This window comes from Microtus ochrogaster, chromosome 1 (assembly GCF_000317375.1).
Source record: "Microtus ochrogaster isolate Prairie Vole_2 chromosome 1, MicOch1.0, whole genome shotgun sequence".
Taxonomy (NCBI): Eukaryota; Metazoa; Chordata; class Mammalia; order Rodentia; family Cricetidae; genus Microtus; species Microtus ochrogaster.
The window spans coordinates 112,624,936-112,645,384 of record NC_022009.1 but is presented as its reverse complement, the minus strand read 5'-3'; positions in this window follow the sequence as shown (position 1 = coordinate 112,645,384).

The following is a 20,449-nucleotide window of genomic DNA, read 5'->3' as shown; positions in this document are numbered from 1 at the left end:
AGCTTCCCATAGAGATTGCATTATGCTGATCTGCATTTCTTCTAGCCCGACTTTTCTCAGGGCTTTTATTATGACAGGCTGTTGAAGTTTGCGCAAGGCTTTTCTATATTGATTGAAATGTTTGTACGGCATCTATCTTTAATTTTATTTATCTGTTAAATTACATTCATTGATTTGCTTTTGTTGAACCAACCTTGCATCCCTGGACTGAAACCAACTTGATTATGGTGTATAATCTTCTCTTGTTCTTGACTCCAGCATGGAAGGATTTTTATTGAAAATGTTCGTGTTTATGTTCATCTAAGAAATTTGTCTTTTTTGTATATGCTTGTTGTATCCTTCTCTGATTTGACTTCAGGGTAGTGCTGGCATCCTAAAATAAGTTTGGCAGTATCCACTCTCTGTTTTGTGGAACAGTTCGAGGAGCATTATTGGCGTTAGCTCTTCTTAAAGATTTAGTGGAATTCAGAAGTAAATCTATCTGATCCTGAGCTTGTCTTGTTGGCATGCTTTTATTCCTTTATCAATCTCTTTGCTTGTTATACATCTCCAAGTCATGCAGAATGGTATTTGGGAGTATGTCACCAAAGTCCACAGCTGGGTTTAAAAATTTTGAGCGTGGTGGTCTTGTTTTATAGGTAGGACTGCCTTCTTTACCAGATCCAGCCGGTTTGCATTTTAAATAAGATTTATACTCTGCCCCACCCACTGGGGAGACATGTTACTAAAGCTGGTTTGGGTTTGGGTTCCCCCCGATTACTCTTCTTTTTCTTTGTTTGGTCAGGGGCCCTATCAGCTGACTTTGGGGATTATTGAAGTGCCGTTTTTCTCATCTCTTTGGAATAAGATCTATTTCTATTATCCTAGCATGACATGGAGGCTGCTTCTAGTTCATCATCTCGTGGGGAAGCACTGAAGAAATGCCTTTCCCCAGATACATGCAGAACCAGGTTCTGAGAACCCTGCCGGATAGAAGACAGTGCACTCTTCACAGGGAGCAGTAATGCAGGAAGCCCTGGTTAGGGGCTGGGTCCCAGGACCTGGTGTCAAATTTTTTATCATCTAATATTGTTGCAGTACAAAGTAGCCTCTGTGAATGAGAAAGCACTAGTGAGAAATGAGGTCTGGTCTACTTACATCCAGGTCAAGCATAACAAGCGCATGCAGTGATGAGCAGGGAAGTTTTTAGAAAAGCAGTTGCCTTCATTTCTTTCCCTTTTCTATTTCCCCTTTCATCCTCTTCCTTCTGTCCCTTCCCCTTTTCCTTCCTCATCTTCCCCTTTATTCTCTTTTTCAAAAATATCTGAGACATATAGCCTAGGGTAACCTTGAGATCCCAAACCTCCTACTTCATCCTGCTAAGTGCTTTGTGTATTCACCATTGTGTCAACACAGTTGCTCCTTTTTGTAGGAATGTCTTACCTGCTTGTCCCTTCTTACGAACCCAGCCTCACCTCTGGGCTCAGCTAAGGGGTAAATTGTTCTGGATATTTTTCTTTGGTTCGTTCATTGGTATAAAAGACCTCAAGCATGTGCCTTGGATAACATCTTCTAATTATTTTCATCTTCTAACCTTGATGCTTGTTTATAGCGGTAAAGTTATTTTCTGGCCTCCTTCCAGGATTATCAGCTCCTCAAGTGTGGGGTTGGGCCAATCCCAGTGCCAACCAATGACAAGAGAACAGGGATCTTCAAGAGCTGTTTGATGGACGGCACTATATAGAACTAGAAAAGAAAGCTTGGCTAAGACAGATGGTAGACTGTAGCAGCATGTAGAACCATTTAAAATATTAAGCTTTTATGGAATATGTCTTCAGTATTAGGCACCATATATTAGTCAAATTTCTCTAGAATCTAACTTCTTACACTGTGAGTCATGTGGGATCATGTTACTTAATGTGGGAATCATGAAAATATTGGCAACATTAAAAGGTTTCTAAATGTATATGAAAAATTCCTATTGGTCTTTTGCCTGTTTGTTTTTATTTTCATTTTGTGTGTTTTTCATTTCTTTGCTTTTTTTATCTTTGCTTTTGTTTTGTTGGTTTTTTTTTTTTTGAGAGAGAGAGAGAGAGAAAGAGAAAAAACACATAGTTGGGTGGGTAGGGAGGTGGGGGGGATCTGGGGAGTTGGGAGAAGGAAAAATCCATAAATAAAACATATTTATGGAAAAGACTAATAAAATATAAAAAAAACAAAAGCAATTTCCCATTTAAACACACAATGACTCTGAGGTGTTTCTGGAAGGATTTTTCTCTGTTGCATCATGTGACTTCACTGACGTCCTTGGCAAACCATGCAGTGTCAACAGTCACTGCCTGAAACAACTTAGCTCGGAGGCTGTGATATGATATGAATTATGGTATTTTTACTGGGTAGTCAAAGTTTTATGCTCTTAAAAAATAATGGTTTAAAAGACTTAAGTATTTAACTGAGACTTTTAATATTTTTCTACAATTATTCCTCTGCTATTTTAACATGTATTATATGAAATGGTGCTCTCAGCATTGCTAATGATAAATTAGCATATTGATAATTAGCTAATGATAAATCAACATATTGATCAACTCTGAAAAACACTGAAGATGCTCTATGTCAGGTAGAAGTGGGGATGCTAACTTATAGGCCTGAAAGCTTCAGAGAAGGGGTAACCGACCCATCTGAGCTGCAGTCTGTGGATGTGTGGAGAGGATCCCGACAGGACAGTGAGGTACACTGTGAAAGAAATGTCTAAAGCTGACCCGTGACTTTTCTTTGCATCAGGAAGTATAAATTCTCTCACAGATTTTGAGGTTGACCGTGCTTGTACTTACAATGTTTTACTGGTACTTGATGTTAAAAAAAAAAGAAGCCATCTGCTTGATGCAATTAGAATGTGCCATTGTCTCAGGTGCACCTCTACTCTGATTCTCAAACTGAAAACCTTTTACCGACCTTTCCAGAAGCCAGTGATGGGGGTCCCTCCTTTCTACATGAATCTATCATGAATTCTCCTAGTAGAGTTATCCTGTATCCTGTGTTCGGTGTGTTGCGTTGGGTGTGTTGTTCCATCCATTTAATTTGGACACCATTTGTTATTCCAGACCAAGTTCCTACACACCAGGGATCATGTCTTAAAACTTTGTCTTCAGGGCACTGGAGAGATGGCACAGAGGTTAAGAGCACTGGCTGCTCTTCCAGAGGTCCTGAGTTCAATTCCCAGCAACCATATGGTGGCTCACTACCATCTGTAATTCGATATGGTTCCCTCTTCTGGCATGCAGACAGAACACTGTATACATAATAAATTAATTAATAAAACAAACCTTTGCCTTCAACCAGAGCAACCCCTCAGTGAGAGTCTGTTGTGCAGAAGAAGAGATGGGTAAGGGGCACGGCATTCTCAGCCACAGTTAACTGCTTTAGAACACCTGTGTTGAAAGACAAAGGGCAACTTCAAGTGAGGCTTAACTAGAAGTAAATAAAGAGCTGAGTGCTACAATTACCTAGGGCTTCAGGTGAAAGACTTTAGAACTGGCAAGGGAGAATAAGGGACCAAGTGAAGTCGTCAGGCTGGATGTCCATAGAGCGGATATCCCCACAAGCTGAGCCTGGCACCACCACATAGTTCTTTTGTGGGGAAAGAGAATTATCCATGTTGGAAATGAGACCTGAGAAACTTGCCACGTCAGCAAAAAGCCTAATTTGGGGAAGTTGGTAAAAGGATACAGAGGGAGCTCCCCATAGGCAGAAGCTGCTTGAAGAAGGTTCTGAATGATAGATGCTGGCAGGACCCACGGACACGACACGTGTAACAGCAGCATCACACGGAAGTTTATACTCCTCTCTTCTCAAAAAGGAATCTTGCTTCTTTCGGTTGTTCATCTTCTGAGCTCTTTTTGCGGAAACCATGCTCTCTTCTGTCCTAAGCTGGAGAACTCTGCCTCCAAATATAATAACCTCTGTTTTCCTAATATACAATGTTTCATTTATTCCCAAGAGTTTGCCTGCTTCTCAAAAATTCAAAATATTAAAACCAGTTAAACCATTTAGTTTGGCAGTATAATATTTCATTTATATGAAAATATAATACATTTACATGTAAATTCAATTAATACTCTGAATGGTTTATTTGAACCCTAATGAAACCTAATGATTTTGTGGGCAAATCAAATTACAATTGATATGTTTCCTGTTCCATAAGATAATGAGTAATTTTACACTGGTAGAGGGGCTTTAAAAAAAAGTCTTGCAAACCATAAATATAAGGTTTGCACAGATTATTTTGCTCCAACTCATTAAATTTCTCCAGGTTTGGAACTGTTTTGGAGATTTGTGAACTGAGAAAGGCTGGCACAGGAATTTGGTATGAGTTGGTGAGAGGCGGTGGCAGAAAGCCACCGGTCCTGCTGGGTCCTCAAGCTTGGAAAAGACCAGGGATAGGAGGGATATCCTGCACATAGAGAGCTTCCATGATAATTGCTCTCTCTAAAGCCAGGTGTGTTCCTACATTTAGATGGTTGATGACTGTCCCAGCCTTTGTATTTGGGAGCTCCCAAAGCAGGAAATGAAAGGAAAAACTCCATTCTGAGCTCCTGATTTAGAATATACATTCAGTTTGAGGCCTGGGTATATAATTAGCTATTTTATGTCTACATTTTCTTTCATCTACATGGAACAGTTGAAATTTTCCCTGTTTTCTTTTCAGGTTTAAAACCACAAAAATTGTAGAATGCCACCGAAGGAAACACATCCTTCAAACAAACTCTCTCCATGTGGGTCAAGAGTTAGGCAGTTTTGGCCAGGTTCCTTCCCACTCTATGGGTTTACTTGGTTCCTTGGGGACTCTCCTTCTCCAGCCACTCAGGCAGGCTCTGCTCTTTCCCCCACCATAAGCCATCTGCATCCTCTGAGATTTCACTTCTCTGAGTCATTGCTCTAGTTCACCCTATTGGCCTCCTAAGTCCTCTGGATCTTGGTTCATGTGTTACAAGGATACCCAGCTGGGTCCTCGGAGGTTGAATTGGAATGGCTCCTCCCAACCCCATAGGTCTCTTGGTTACACACTCAGTGTTCTGAGATCTCCTGCCCCTGACTTCTAGTTAGCCACAAGTAGGGCAGGGAGGTGGGCAGGGGCAGGGAATCACATCAGAAGACAAAGGAAGATTTGAACAAGTGTTGACACTTGGATAGTGTCCATTCCTGAAGACAGTAGCAGAGTCACAAAAGAAGATTGGGGATAGAATTGCAGCCCTCAGTATCAGGTCCATAAAAGTGAACAAGATCTCAACCCAACAATCTGTCCTGAATCCTGTACTCAGGAAGAATGGTGATTGAGCAAAAAGAAAGTCTCAGCTAACAAACTACTCTGGATATGTAAAACCAGGTATGGAATCAAAAGTAACACACACACACACACACACACACACAAACAAAAACACATCAAACCCCCCCAAATTATTAATCTAATAGAAGATCTTTTAAGAGATCTTCCAAAGAACTGAAAAGAATGATCCCACACATATTCAGAGGATTTATTTATGTCTCTAGTAGAATAAAACAAAGGAACTAAGAGAAATGCAGCAAGGAACAGAAGGATAAATGATCTGATCCTTTAGAAGATGTTCCTTAAGATAAGGATGTTGAGCCGGGCAGTAGTGGCACACGCCTTTAATCCCAGCACTCAGGAGGCAGAGGCAGGCGGATCTCTGTGAGTTCGAGATCAGCCTGGTCTACAGAGCTAGTTCCAGGACAGGCTCCAAAGCTACAGAGAAACCCTGTCTCAAAAAACAAAATAATGATAGTAATAAAAAGATAAGGATGTTGACATCCTTATTCATATACCTACAAAATAACAAAGGCAAGACTGCGGAAAATGTTGACTTTGGGACATCAATTTTTCTCTTTGGTTTGAATCGAGCTACTGTATATTGTTAGGTAAAGGACCCACCTTGGGGCTTCATTTCATTTTCCAGAACATGATTCTTTTTCTTCCTCTCCCTATGTATTCCACCTCCCTCCATAATTCTTTTGAAAACTCTCATCATTTTTATTAAAAATGCACAGAACTCCTAGACTCTACTAGCTCATCACAAAAGAACCATGCTCATGGTTAAATTTTGCTCAAACTCAGAACTCTTGCCCTAGAAGTATTTGTGTTTGAAAATAACCCACTTTTGTTTTACTTTCCTCCAGTAATTTGAGTTTTGCATTTGAGAGGTAGTTTTCTTTTGAAGTGGATCCTGTGAAATGTGCATTTCGGGGAGACTACTCTGCAATTTTTTTTTCTGGTTTTGGATGGGATGCTGTTCTTGGGTAAAACGATCTCTTTTCCTCTTCTGTGACAACAAACCCATCCAATTAAAGAAATATATTTTCAACAGTTTTTAATTGAGTGTGTGCGCACATGAGTGTAGGTGTCTAAGGAGAGTAGGTGCTCCTGGATGCCCCTGGAGCTGGGCTATAGGTGGTGTGAGCTGCCCCACATAGGTGCTGGGAACTGGACTCAGGTCTTCTGCAAAAGCAGTGCACGCTCTGAACTGCTCAGACTGTTCTCCAGCCCCAAAGGGTATAATTTTGAAAGATAATAATATACTACTAGAGAGGATTTGAGTTTGTCTGTCAGAACAAGGCCAGGCTACTAAATAGTGACTACGTAGCTGTGAAATAATGCTATTCATTCGCTGCTGAAAAAGTTTATATTCCCCATCTCTTCCGACTGATGGAGGGGGAGCTATAATTTACAGGGCCCGCAAAAGGGAGAAATAATGAAAATGCCACAGGCCAAGGGAAGAAGAATAAGAGGTGTCTTTGAGCCCACCAGCACAAACTTCCCTTTCATGGACACATTCAAATTTCAGGGTCACAGACACATGTGAAGCTTCCTGGTTTTCTGGTATGGACTTGTCACGCACGCCTCCTCAAGCCTAGATCTCCTATGGCCTAAGGTGGGGATTTAGAATAAATGTCTAGAAAGCAGCAATGGGTACGGATTGCTTCATACTCTAAGTGCAGTCAAGAACACATTAATATTTTGTGACATGTGGGACCTACTCAAGCAAGGGAGACTTTAGATAGAGGAAAATATTCTAAGCACTATATGGGGAGCCAGCAATAGTCTACACACCTATGTGAACTTTGCTTTAGTGTCTAATAAAATGTGTGAATGCTAGAGAGGCTGATGAAATCACAACAGATAGAAATACACCTGGGTGCTTGAGTTTGGGTTTTTCCATGATAAGGCAAACCACAGACTAAGAAGAAAAAGAAAAAAAAAAAAGATTCCCTGTGACTTTGCTTCATTCCCAGAAAAAAAAAAAGTGAACGATTCTTTAAGTGGTCACTTATCACTGTGTTATTTATTGTATCTTTGATACCTCAGTTAACTATGCCTTCCTTGGCTGGGATAAATTCCTGCCTTAGGAGGCTTCAGTCGGAAATAGAAATACGTTCTGTTGTGGACATTGTGAAAGTGGGCAGTGCCAGCTGTGGCTCCCAGAGTGCCAGGGGCAAGTGAATGACCTGGAAGTGTAGCCTCAGTGGGTAGTGAACAGCACGGATGCAGGAATGCAGGGGCTGGATTCTGGTATAAGTGGCAGCAGAGCCGAGGGGATCAGCCACAGAGTCCTGCAGCTACTACTAAGAGTGTCAACCGTGCCCTTGGCTGTGACCTAAGCAGCCAGGTCAGTCCTGAACTGTGACTAGGAACAGCTTTCCTCGCCTGTGACCTGAGGTTTGTTTGGCTATTGTCTTTCTAGAGTGGCCTTTTGCAATCCTTTCTCTGTCTAAATTACTTGTTTCTGCTGCAACCAAGTCTTCCCAGTGATGCGATTCACACTCAATTAAGTCCTGGTTTCCCTCCCCTGTGTGTTTATGTTCTCGGATTACTGTGACCTCTGACTGAAGGGAAAGCTCTGTGGAGAAACCATAAAGCCAAGCTTCTTCACCCTTCAGTATTGTTGTAACTCTGGGCCCAGAGTTAAAAACAAAAGCTTGGACTCCAGCAGGCCCCACCAAGCTAGACTTAGTCATTTGTCCACAACTGAGAGACGAGCAACGGTGAAAGGCAAAGTGAGATGTATTCAATATGACCACATCGGGAAAAGTAAAGAATTAAAGGGGTTCAGGTACCTCCAACTTTGTCTTTGAGGTATGGATATGAGATATAGGTTTAAATCGAGGGAGATTTGGGACAAGAGGCAAGAGCAATGCATCATTAAGATGTTTGTGACTAGCTCGGTTACTGTTTTAACTCTGGTCCTGCCAGATCATCTGGGGAGGTCACTGAGGAGGCAAGGTGGGCCCCAGGAGATGGTTACTTCTGCAGCTGTGTCTACCTTTACTCTCACAGATAATCACCCTGTTCTAGAGCGTTGTCCACCCTGCACGGTTTACTGTTCTACCATTCAAGGTGACTCAAGGGAACAAGTTAAGGGGAAAGCCAACTTCATGCCTTCATTCAGAACAACAGTAGACAGACAGATGTGAAAAGAGATGCTAGGCTTCCATTCTGCTTTTAGTTCCCTTCTGGGCCCAAGTGAGGAGTCAATGCTCCCAGCAGGAGATGCTCCTGTTGCTATTTCATCCCCACAATGTGGGGGCCATGGAAAACTGCAAGTCTGACTGCCTTGCTTAGAATAGGAATTATCCGACTTGCCCAGCATTTGGGACTGTTTCATTATGCTGCCTGTCAAAATCTTATTTACACTTTCTATTTCATCACTAATGTCTTAGTTATCATACACAATGAGCTATATTATGATATTTTCATACATGCATAGTATTGTAATGTTCATATTGACTCCCTTCTACTGTCTTTTGCCCACCATTCCCTCCTCCAATTGGTCTCCTTCCTCCACATTAGCCTTCTTTTATTAATATTCCATATATAATGAATATCTATATATATGACATAACACTATATGTATATACATCTATATAGTGTATATAGTCAAATCTGGATTCTTCGTCTGAGAGAAAGATGCAATGTTTCTCTCCCCTTCCCAAATACACTATACTTCTACTGTGAAGAATGTCAGTCAAAACCAAAATGTTACTCTCACGTTTATGAAAAAGTTATGCACCTAGCAATCAACTAGAGCCAGAGCCAGTCAAGAGCAAGATGCATAGTGCTTCAAAATGACTCTAAACCCAGAGCAGCTTAAAGCCACCGTCTTGTTGACATGAAGCTTCTTTGATGTTCATCAGCTCTGGCTGTTTTTGTCTATTCAGAAAAATCTCGAAGGGCACTGGTACCTGAGGTCACCCCAGTTGGAATCATCTTCATGCTTACCCAAGGAGATATCATTATATTTGTTTCATTGAGTCCCCTGCATTATTTCAGTCTGGTCGTGCCAAATGTGACCATGGAAACTCATCAGTGGATGACTGTCCCTTGGTTCTGCATGCCCACCACCCTTTCCTTCCTAACCTGTGACTTCTGCAGGAGTCATGCTGTTATTTCTGAGACACGAGAAGAAGCCACGGCAAGTTCATTACTCTTCAACACGACCCCTCTACTGATGGAGAGTGACTAATAGAAGCCTCTTTTTCTTCTCCTAAGCAGCTCCTGAAATGGGTTTGATAAGCTCATAATTTAGGCAGCCTTTCCAACCACAGTCAGGTCTTCCCTGGGCTAATAATTATCTCCCATAGGTAATTTTTTAGGCTACTGATCATTTGTCTCCCTAATCTCTCTATTTGTTCCTGCAGCTAACAGCAGATCCCAATACCCGCTCTAATTTTCTAATGAGCGGAATTCCAATTCCCCATTAAGAAATCTTGCTTTAAAGTGTAATTAAAGATCATCTAAGAAAAACAAGGCCAATTTTGAACAACCCAGGAGCCATTTTTTCCCCTCTGCCTGGAGGAAGGGTGTTTAAAGGGAATTAAAAATCACTTTAGAAAATTATAAACAGATTTAATGTGACCATTTTGATCAACACTCTTGTTATCAAGTAATATAGCAAAAATTAAGGTAATGGATTTGAAAAGGAATAGACCAAATAAAAATCATCTGGTATTCAACAGGCATGTCAACCAAGCAATTATGAATTCTGTTTATAACTACAGCACTTACTCTTTTGAAAAGGGCAATGAAAGCAAAACTTGGTTTGTGAGCGCTTATTAAATTAGCATTGATTTTGTTTTACTGCCAGGCTAAAGAAATATCAACATTAAGGAGTTTTTAAACCCTCCTTAAAGTATGCACACTTGCACAGAGTTCAGTCCACATGTTATTTATCTTGCTGGTTCCAGGGATCTCCTTCCTGGCCCTGACACTTCTCCCCACCCCTCAAACAAAGCAAGCAAAACAAACAAACAAACAAAAACCCACCAAACCCACAAAAGTCCTCAGCATGGACGTCTGATACCTGGTTCTATATAAAATTGTGGGTATTTGAGAAGCAGTAGAACGCAAGGTAACACACCCACTGAAGTGTAATTCCGTGTTACAAAATGCTGCATTTGAGCCACTGCGGAATGCTTTAAAGGTTCCTTTGACGCTCATAGTGGCTCGTGCCAAAATTATTTCCTCGATGGTTTTTATGTTTGTAAGTATTTAAGGGTGCCTGGAGGCAAAAGGACACATAACATATATGGCTGGTACGACGGGGAATGCTGCGTGTTTTGGCAAAATTTGACACAGTGCTAGAGGAGGACCTAAGGACAGCCTGGAAATCCCTACGGGGGGAGTGGTATGGATTGAGAGGAGGTAGCTGCACAGGCTTGCCTGCAAACATGACAGCAAAGTGTTGAACTCGCCTAGCTGCCAAGGGCCTGATCTTTTTCAGATTATGTGAATTTAAAATTGATTGAAAGAAGGGCAGCTATTAGATTTGTGTCAAAAGGCCTTCCCGTAATGGGAATGTACTAGCCATTTTGAAATTTAATCATAATCCTTCAGATCTCCCTAAGCCCCTAGAAACAATCTCTTTTAAAGTGTAGTGTAATTTTAAATGAGTTCTCCATATTCTGTCTTTCCCTTATATACTTATCCTAGGGCATGCAGACTATCTTGAGAGTTTCTTTTCCAAATAAAAACAAGCGAATTAAAGAGTAATAGCACATTATATGGTTAACATAACCTAGAGGCTCTTATTCGTGAAAGGGTTCATTTCCAGAGGCTCTGGCATCCCAAAAATACTGGCTCCTGGAAATAACTAACTTGTGTCCCAAATTCTTGCTTGAATCACAGAACTTGCTCTTCTGCTGGCCATACAATAGAAGGGGAGAGGAATTACACGTTTTCTGTCCCTTTATCATGCAGATGTACCATGCTAACCGCTTTCTTAACTGTTAACATATTCAGCCTTCACCAAGGCCCAGGCCTATTTCCATTTCACAGAAGGGGAGGTGTATGCTTAAAGAAGCAGCCTTAGAGTCCCCAAATCCTTAGTTAGCCCCCAAATCTGAAGATTTGCCAATTAAACAGCAAGGGCAGCAAAGACCCACAAATTTCCAATATTTGAAAATCTTTCTTCAGTGGCTGCAAAAATCATTAGTGTGATAAATGGCCTCTAGAAATTTTTCAATTGCACACTGAAAGAATGCAATTGAAAGAAAGGAAAGGAAAAAAGTATGCAGGTACCCACAATGCATATATACCATTGATTACACATTGTAGGATGCGGAGAATGTATTGTCAAGACCTAATATCTTAAGACACAGCATCAACTAAGGACAAGTGTCGTGGCTTTAAATATTAGATGTAAAACCACATGACAAATAGCCTTCCTGATAATTCTGTGTATTAGGAGCTGAACTTGTCAAGGCATGATTGGATCAAGCATTGACTTGACCCTGTGAAACCAAGGAAGGGAGTCCAGCTGACAGGAAGAGAGGGGTCAGCTCTGCCATCCTCTGGTGAGTGGCTTGCTCTGTTACTAATAGCTTCAAGCCAATTTCTGTACAAGGGTTTTGTCAACTCTCTTTCTTTCCCACAAGCAGAATTCTAAGACATATTATTTTGAACAAGATGATGTTCATAAATATCCTTGACACATTAAAAGCAACACATCTTAAGATCAACATGGGGGTCGGAGTCTCCCCAAGGCTTCCCATCCATCCCTTCTATAATGTAATGCCCACTTCTGCTATGTGACTAACAGTCCGTCTTGACTGCCCCAGTGAGGACACAACTGTCAGCTGGTGGTTTAGTTAATGAAGTTTGACTTCAATATGCTTTCTGATTTTTTTTTTTTAAATAAACCTCCCAGTGCCTTACCTGGCTCATGACCTCATTGTCGGCCTCTGCTCCAGGAAAGATGGTTAGAGCTCTGTATGGACCCAAACATTCCCGGACATTTTCTTCTTAAGTCATCTTGAAGAAACCTTTCAGGACATGTTGGCCTAACTTGTCTCGGCAGAAGTAGGAGAGAAAGAGAATCATAGGACACAAAAAGAAGCCTCCTGCCGCCACTCACTGCTACCCCATCCCGGGTCTCAAGACTTTAGAGGCAGTCAAATGAGCTGAGAAACACCGGCCTAATCTGAAGAGACAAGCGCGAAGCATAGGTATTACTCGACACTACAAAATATCTGATTGTTAAAATATTTTAGTGGAAAATCTCTCACAGAAAACGGTTATCCCATATTATCCTAATGAAAACACCCCTATGTCTACAGGCGAAAGCTGATTGTAACATACCATCATATCAATGGATGAGTTAACTCTGAGCCCCCAACACTTCAAATTATTGAACATTAATAAAAACACAAATTCAAAGAATAACAGCATGATTTTTCATTCCAGTCTAATTTATTGATTTTTATTTTTATTAGTTCTTTGAGAATTTTATACAGTGTGTTTGATTATTATGTTCCACCCTCACACTTTCCTCTTTTCAGATTCACCCCCTCCCCTTCCTCATTTTCCAACTCTGTGTTCTTTGTTTTTTGTTTTCGTTTTTGTTTTTCACCCATCAGAAACCTGTTTGTGCTACTCAAATATTCTTGGACGTGGGGCCTTTCAATACAGTGTGCTGGACTTTCCAACAACTATATACTCCTAGGGAGAACTGACTGTCTTTCCCAGTAGCTAACAATCGCCAAGAGCTATCCAACTAGGGGCAGAATTTCATGCCCACCCCTCCTTCCACGCAGGGATTTGCGATGGTTCAAGATTGCATGGGCCTGTTCGCGCTGTGCAAACCACTTTGAGTTCATCTGTAGGATACCCATTTTTAAATGAGCTACAACTAGAAATCACACTCTTATTGTTATTGGTAGAGGCGGGAAGAAATCAGTGGCCTCCAGATTAGCATCATCATCATCATGCTGCTGCTTGTTAAACCTTGTTAAAATGCAAATTTGAGATCCATTTTAGACCTTCTGAACTAGAAATTACAGAATAGATTGCTGAGTACCCATGAGCTCCCCAGGTGATTCTATTACATACCAAAATTTGAGAATTGCTAGCAGATTGGCCTGTTTACCAGAGCAAAAGGGTGCTTGATTTTTCAGTAGTATGGACCAGAGTCATAAAATCTCTCTACGATGCAGTAACCTTCTTTCCCTTGTGTGCATTATAACGTTAGAACATAGGTAAGAAAAAATGTTGTTGCTAAAGTTTGGTTTGATTTTGTTTAGTTGTATTTGATATAATTCAAGAATATTATAAACTCAAGACGGTTCTCACTCATGATTTGTGGGAAGCTGAGAGGAGCTCAGGATTTTGTAAGTACAAAATACGAACTCTGCCACTGAGTTATTCCTCCGACCCTTGAAGATAGATGTTCAATTAAATGTGTTCCCTAGTTTACAACTTCCAGTTCAATTTAATATAACAATCGAGTTCCATATCTATTTATTACTTGCTCCGCTCTCTTGGAATATGTGTATATATGTCTCGTGGTAGTATTTTGAATGAGGAAACAAAAAGTTCCCATATAATTTCATCAAATTTTTTCAAATTGTATTTAAGAATTTTTGGGTTTTTTTTTTTCATTTTATTACCATTTTATCTTCAACTGGTTTATTTTATTGGATTTTTTTTTAATTTGGCTAATCTAATTGGCTTAGATAGCTATGTGTTTGTCCTTTGTTTTGAATTATGCCTAGCTTACTAAGATAGTCCCACCTGTAGAGACAAGTTCATAGCTGATTTTAAATGACCCATGAGAAAGAACAGTAGCAGCTGATGAAATCGCAGTTGTCCGTAGTCTGAAGAGGATCTGTGCCCTTTCTAACTGCACTTGCGCTTCTTAGCCAGATGACTCGAGTTTCAAATTCACCACTTAACTTAAATGTTCATATTAGCAGGTGACATCAACACATAAAAACACATAGGACTCTGTCTCCCATCTGAAGCAACTTTCCCGAGTGTTTCTCCCCTTCCTTGGCATATAACTTTATTAACTGGCTGTTCGCTTGTTCTGCATTCGGTTTCTGGTTTTGGCAGAGACTTAGTCCCACTCAAGTGACACTACTTAGGAAAGAGAATATGGGTGATTTCAAGGCTTAGATGACCCGTCAGCATTAAATCTGACAGATGAAATGTTGTAATACACATGCAAAATTTGATGAAAGCAGAAAGGAACATTCTCAGATAATAAAGTATGGACCAGTTCCAGACAACCAGCTGAACTTGATTCTTTCAAAATGATTTACATTATCCAATTGCACTCTAAAAATTTTTTCTTTTCCTGTTTTTGTCTTGATCTACATCATACATACACATATATGATGGATTTGGTGTCTTGTTCATTTTGATTTATTATTAAATAATTTGGACTCAATTTTCTCTGAACATGTCTTCTATGAAAAAAATGATGTAATGTTTATTACCCTTAATGATAAACCTTTCAGTAAATTAACAAATGATCAAAATGGAATGTTTAATGCAACACATGATTTTACTTTAAGGTATTTTGCACACATAAAATTCCCCAAGATTTTTGCCTCTATCTATGGCAATTTTCTTTCAACAAGAGACTAATTTGAATCCATTGCTTTCCCTTTTAGTTATATTCAGGTCAAAATTCTTATGTAAGCCTCATGGGCATTTGTGAGACATAGAAAAAAACAAGCAAATCTAACCATTTGTTTGTAGGCAAAAGGCTTAGATTTTTTTTTATTTGATTAGTCTCTTTTGTGTAAGAGTTAAGTGTTTTTTATTTCTCCTTCCAAGAAAAAAAATTATAAAATCTAATTGTAAGCCAACTTTTGGGAGGTCAGACACACACATCTACATGGAATGGAATGCCTTCATCAGTTGCAAATGTCTTCTAATTCCCCCGTCATGCCCCAAGACACGCAATCCTCAGCTGGGGGGAGATGGAAGGGTTAACATATCTTTTTAAGTTAATCAAGACTCAATTTGAACTAACTCAATTCTTTACCCCCAATTTAATGCTCCCATTTTTTACCACTGACCTGAAAACATTTGATTTCATAGATGTCAACACAGACAAAAAACTCCAAGTACAGGAGAGTAGGTTTGTATTGCTCTGGGTAACTCCTCAGCTGTTAAGCTGATTGACAACGCTCACATGCCTGTGTTTTAACACTCAAAAGTTTATACTGGTGCAATTTAGACATTTTATTAATGTTACAATAAACTGATTTCATTTATTTTCTTAGCTTATGATACGTTTTGAATTTTAGTTAGTTTTCTATAATTTCTTTTTTAGTTTGAAAGCCCCACATATTCATGTCTTCCTGTTTTATGTTCTGCCACAAAAAACTCAGTTATGCATTTTCAGTCTAATCCAGAATGTAGAAATTATTGATAGTGTTAAAAAAAACACATGGATTTGAAAGTACTTAACTGAGTTGAAGAGGCTTAAAGTCGATAAATAACAAATAAATAGAATACAATGTTGAAAAACATTGTATTGTAAAGAAAAACAAGCTGTCTCTTGTTTTAGGAGCAGAGAGCCCCGCTTACATCCAAATACATCACTTCCCTTTTGTTCGTTACCGGGAAAATCAGGTGAACTGAGAAATAAGTGTTCCCCTATCTCTGAGCTCTAGGAAGGGCGCACAGGGCAGTGAGCACCGCGAGGGGGTGAGGCCATGGCGCTCACATTTAAAACCAACCACAAGCCTGAAGTGGTCCAGCCCAGAACGGAGAAACTTTGGCATGAACTCATCACACCCTGGACATTCAGTCCAGCTTCTCACTTCTTTATCTAAATAAGATTCATTAGGCTGTGATTTCTACGTAAGCTAGAACTTAGTTCTCAATTTCACTTGGAAAAATATCAATAATTCGTACTCTTAAAAGCATCAGTAACCTTTATTTGTCTGTACAAATCTTTATTCCCTGCCTCTGCCTCTTCCTCTTCATAAAGAAAAGTCCATTCTCCAGGATCTCAGTATATAATGTAACAGAAATCCATTGAGCGGTGTAGAGCAGACCCTCCCCACCCCGCTGGCAGCTGCCTGTTCTAATCACTGACCGTTAAGCCTGCATTTGATCACTAATGCACTAGAGCATTGCTAATGACACAGAGGTATGACAAGATAAGACCAGTCACATAATGAATGACTCCACAGAAGCAAAGTGGCGTAAGTAATTATAGAATCACATGGACCGTTGGGCTTGAATCGCCATGGACAGCCCATTTCATGTTCGACTAAAACAACTCAGAGATAACCTCCTGTTCCAGAGAAGCCGAGGTGGGCGCACATATGTACCTCAACTGACACATGCTTCTGTTTCTAGAACTAATTGTCCGGTTGCAAATGTCTCCAAACTCATTTCCAAGAGCAGCGAAACACTTTCCCACGTCCTGCTTGTGTTCGGACTGCACTGCGAACCATGTTGATAATAGGGTAATTAGTTTAGAACTATTTTAATCATCTTGTATCAGTATTGGAAACTTTCTGTGTGGTGCTCATAAAACTTCCCAGGAAGTTTTAACGCCTGCATGGCAAATAGCAAGCGTAATTGCCAGATTTGAGTACGTTGCCATATGCCTGGCTAAAACCAAGGGAAAGATTCTTAACAAGCTGAATAAAGATGCTGATAACATTTGCATATAAATAGTTTTTAAATTAATGTTATTTTAAAAATCATGCGAACAGCCGAATGAAAATGTGTCTTATGATTCTATTAGACGTGATATGGAAATTGGAAATTATTATTTTTTTTATCTTAACACATAAAGGACAGCTTTCCTCCCCATGACAGCACCAGTTGCTCTGTTATGAGACTGAGCCATCAAGTCCAACCCCTGACACTGTCATTTTCCCCCAGATGGATATTTTTCTCCACAGCTTGTTAATAGACCGTGTGGAGGTGATGATAAAGCTGGGAATCTTGGCACATATATCAACACACTTAGTGATGAGAGACGGGAAAAATTGAAATAACTGCAAATTCTAAATAGACTCACCGGCCGATAATCTTTATAGCAAAGGCAGCACTTCAAAGTATCTACAAACAGTAACCATTTGATTGAGTTCTGGGTCCAAAATAGCATCGGCCCTAATCTTATCAAGTTGAGCCTGAGAAAACCCAAGTCAGAAACACATGAAATTCCAGCTATGGTTCAGGATGGCGAAAAACAGTAAACATTTTCTTGATAAGCTGAATTTAATAGGGGGTGCAAATGAGACATTATAATCAGGACAAAGATTTACAGCAGAAAAAAAGACGCTTTGAGGGAAGGGTGAGGGGGAAGATGGTGCCCGAGGTCCTAGGAAATCCTGAGGCAGGAAACGAGTTGTGCACGGAGCATATTCCTTATTATATAATTATTCCTTATTATACAGCAAATAATATTATCTGCAGAATTCTGCTTTCAGCTTTCGCCAGGAAGAGAGTGTCGTACTTCTTCTTCATTTTACTGTATGTAGCTAGAAAACCAAAGGCAAAGTTAGAGCCAGAGTTGCAAATTGGCGAAACCTTGTAATGGATGTGTGTTCAAGATACTTTACTCTTTCTTTAATTTTTTTAAAGTTGTATTAACTCCTTTTATATGGATGGAAGTAAGTGCACATGTGTGCACCACATGCACACAGTGCTGTAGAGGCCAGAAGAGTCTGTCGGGTTCCCCGGCTCTGGAGTTGTGGATGGTTGTGAGCCTCTGTGTGAGTACTGAGAGCCCAACCTGCCTCCTCTAGAAGAGCAGCCAATGATGTGAACTCCTGAGCCACCTCTCCAGCCTCCATCAGGCTGTTCCATTAACACAACAGACCAAAGGAAGGGTTGTGCCAAACTCCAATTCGATGAAACAGTAAGATCTTATTGGGGTCACTTACAGGAGTACAGGTGAGAGGTGATGCAACTCAAGCACAACCCCATCATGGGAAAGCTCACCCCAATGCGGGGGGGGGTGACTCAAAAACGCTGCTTCTTTAGAGCTCTTGCAGACGGCCCCCGGGGGGGGGGGGCTGAGGATCCGCACTCTGCAGTTCTGCAGGTTAGTCTTGTCCTCCGGCAGCTGCTCAGGGCTTCCAGTACTTCACCGGGGGGCCCTTGTGGGTCTTGTGCATGTTGGCTTTTTCAGACAAGTGGAGTTTGTTTATTCCCACAGTCTCCCACGTCTCCCGAAGGAAATGCTTCAGTTCAGAAGAACTGGCCGTGCATCAATCAGTTGCTCAAGGAACAGGGTGTAGTTATCATTAATGTATAGACTGACTAAAACTGTCTTTGCTTTTCCCTTTCATAAAAGACATATCAATACCAACTAAATATTCTCTTACATCTTACTTTTTAAAAAACTACACGCCATTTGTATTTCATCATTTTGATTGTTATTGAAGAGTGCCTGACATATTTCAATGCCACTGTCTCAGTGAAACAGTTAACTAGAATGTGGGAAGAGCCATGTCATAGCATAGCATAGTGAGGAGAAAATTCGGCTCTCTGGGGATTTCTTTCACACATAGAATAAACTAAATTTTACATGAATTTTGTGAAGTTTCTACACAGGTAGTATTTTCTTGAGATTAAGGGGCTATTTGTGGACATCGGACAATGGAATCATTCGGAATAACATCTATGTTTTTGTTAAATGGTAAATCTTAACCAATTCTTCATCACTTAAAACTTAAAATACATTATTGTTATCCTTCTGGCATTTCTAATTGAGTAGTAAACATTATAAATATACGTTTAATTTCAAGCCATACTTTAGTATATTTAGAAAGTAGCCAGCAGCTAAAATTGCATTATAAAATATGTATTATGGATAGGCACACACACACACACATACATGGACGCCCTAAATTTCAAAGAGCTCCATGGTAAAAATTTTAAAACCCGATTATCAGATAATTGGCAATATGAATAGCTGGAAGTTAACAATGGCTTTGCCTGAGCACAAAACATTTAAACATTAATGATAGTAGAAAGCTAATTAGTGAAATTTAATTGGACGTATGCAAAATGGTGTAATGAGAAGAATTCAAGCATATTTAATTTTTAATACAAACTCAAACTCTGGAATAAAAGAAAAACAACTAACGCTAATGATGTAAACCATTGTAAAAGGTGTGAGTGACACATTTCAAAGCCTACTGGGTTAACCCTCAGAACGAGTTGATGCTGCAAATTAAATTCAGAGATATACGCTCTCACAGGCGTTAAATGCAATTACTTAAACTGCTTAAGGACAAAGATTTGAAATGGAATGGTAGACAAGATGATATGGAAAATGATCCCTGTGAATCTAGTCTGAAAATGAATTGAATTTTATTATATGCAGATAAGCATCCCCAGGAGGCCAGAGAAGCCTAGAGAGCGGCAGAGACAAATGGAGATCTTGAGGGACAGTGCTAATGTCACTGAACCTGATAGCATGGCAGAGTGATACACGAGTCAGAAAGGTCACTACCATTTAGCGCATATATGTTACAGAGAAGCTAATCGCTTTCCTCTGTACACATGATATGGAAACCACACCCAGAGCTTGGAGCGTGAAGCCTCTCTGGAGGATGCATCGCAATAGCAGCTAGGAGAATGACCATCTGATCACTGGAGGGACCTTAAATCCTGAGGCCCAGAGCCTGGAATTTGAAACCACTTGTGCAACATAGGAAGATCTGGCCTCAAACAAACCAACAACAAAAATGATCAGAAATAAATAAATGAATATGATATGATAAGATATGATATGATATGATATGATATGATATGATATGATATGATATGATGTGATAGAAAAGCAAGATGTGCTGGGCTGACCCTCCTCCCCTGGTTTTGTGTAAGCAGAATTGTTTATACCTTCGGCCATGTTTAGCAGAAAGTCAAACAGCTCTCAGTTCTCTGGTAATAGGGCTGGGGAAGGGCTCTGCCAATGACTGGCATGACGACCTGAGTTTGGATCTCCACCCTTGGAACTGACAGTAGGGTGACAACAGGATCTCTGGTGCTTTCTATCCAGCTGGTCTAATAAATTGCTGATGTTGGGGGTCAGTGAGATACACTGTCTCTAGCGATCAAATGGGTAGAGGAAGACCTTGTATATTAACCCCTTGTTCTCTCTCTCTCTCTCTCTCTCTCTCTCTCTCTCTCTCT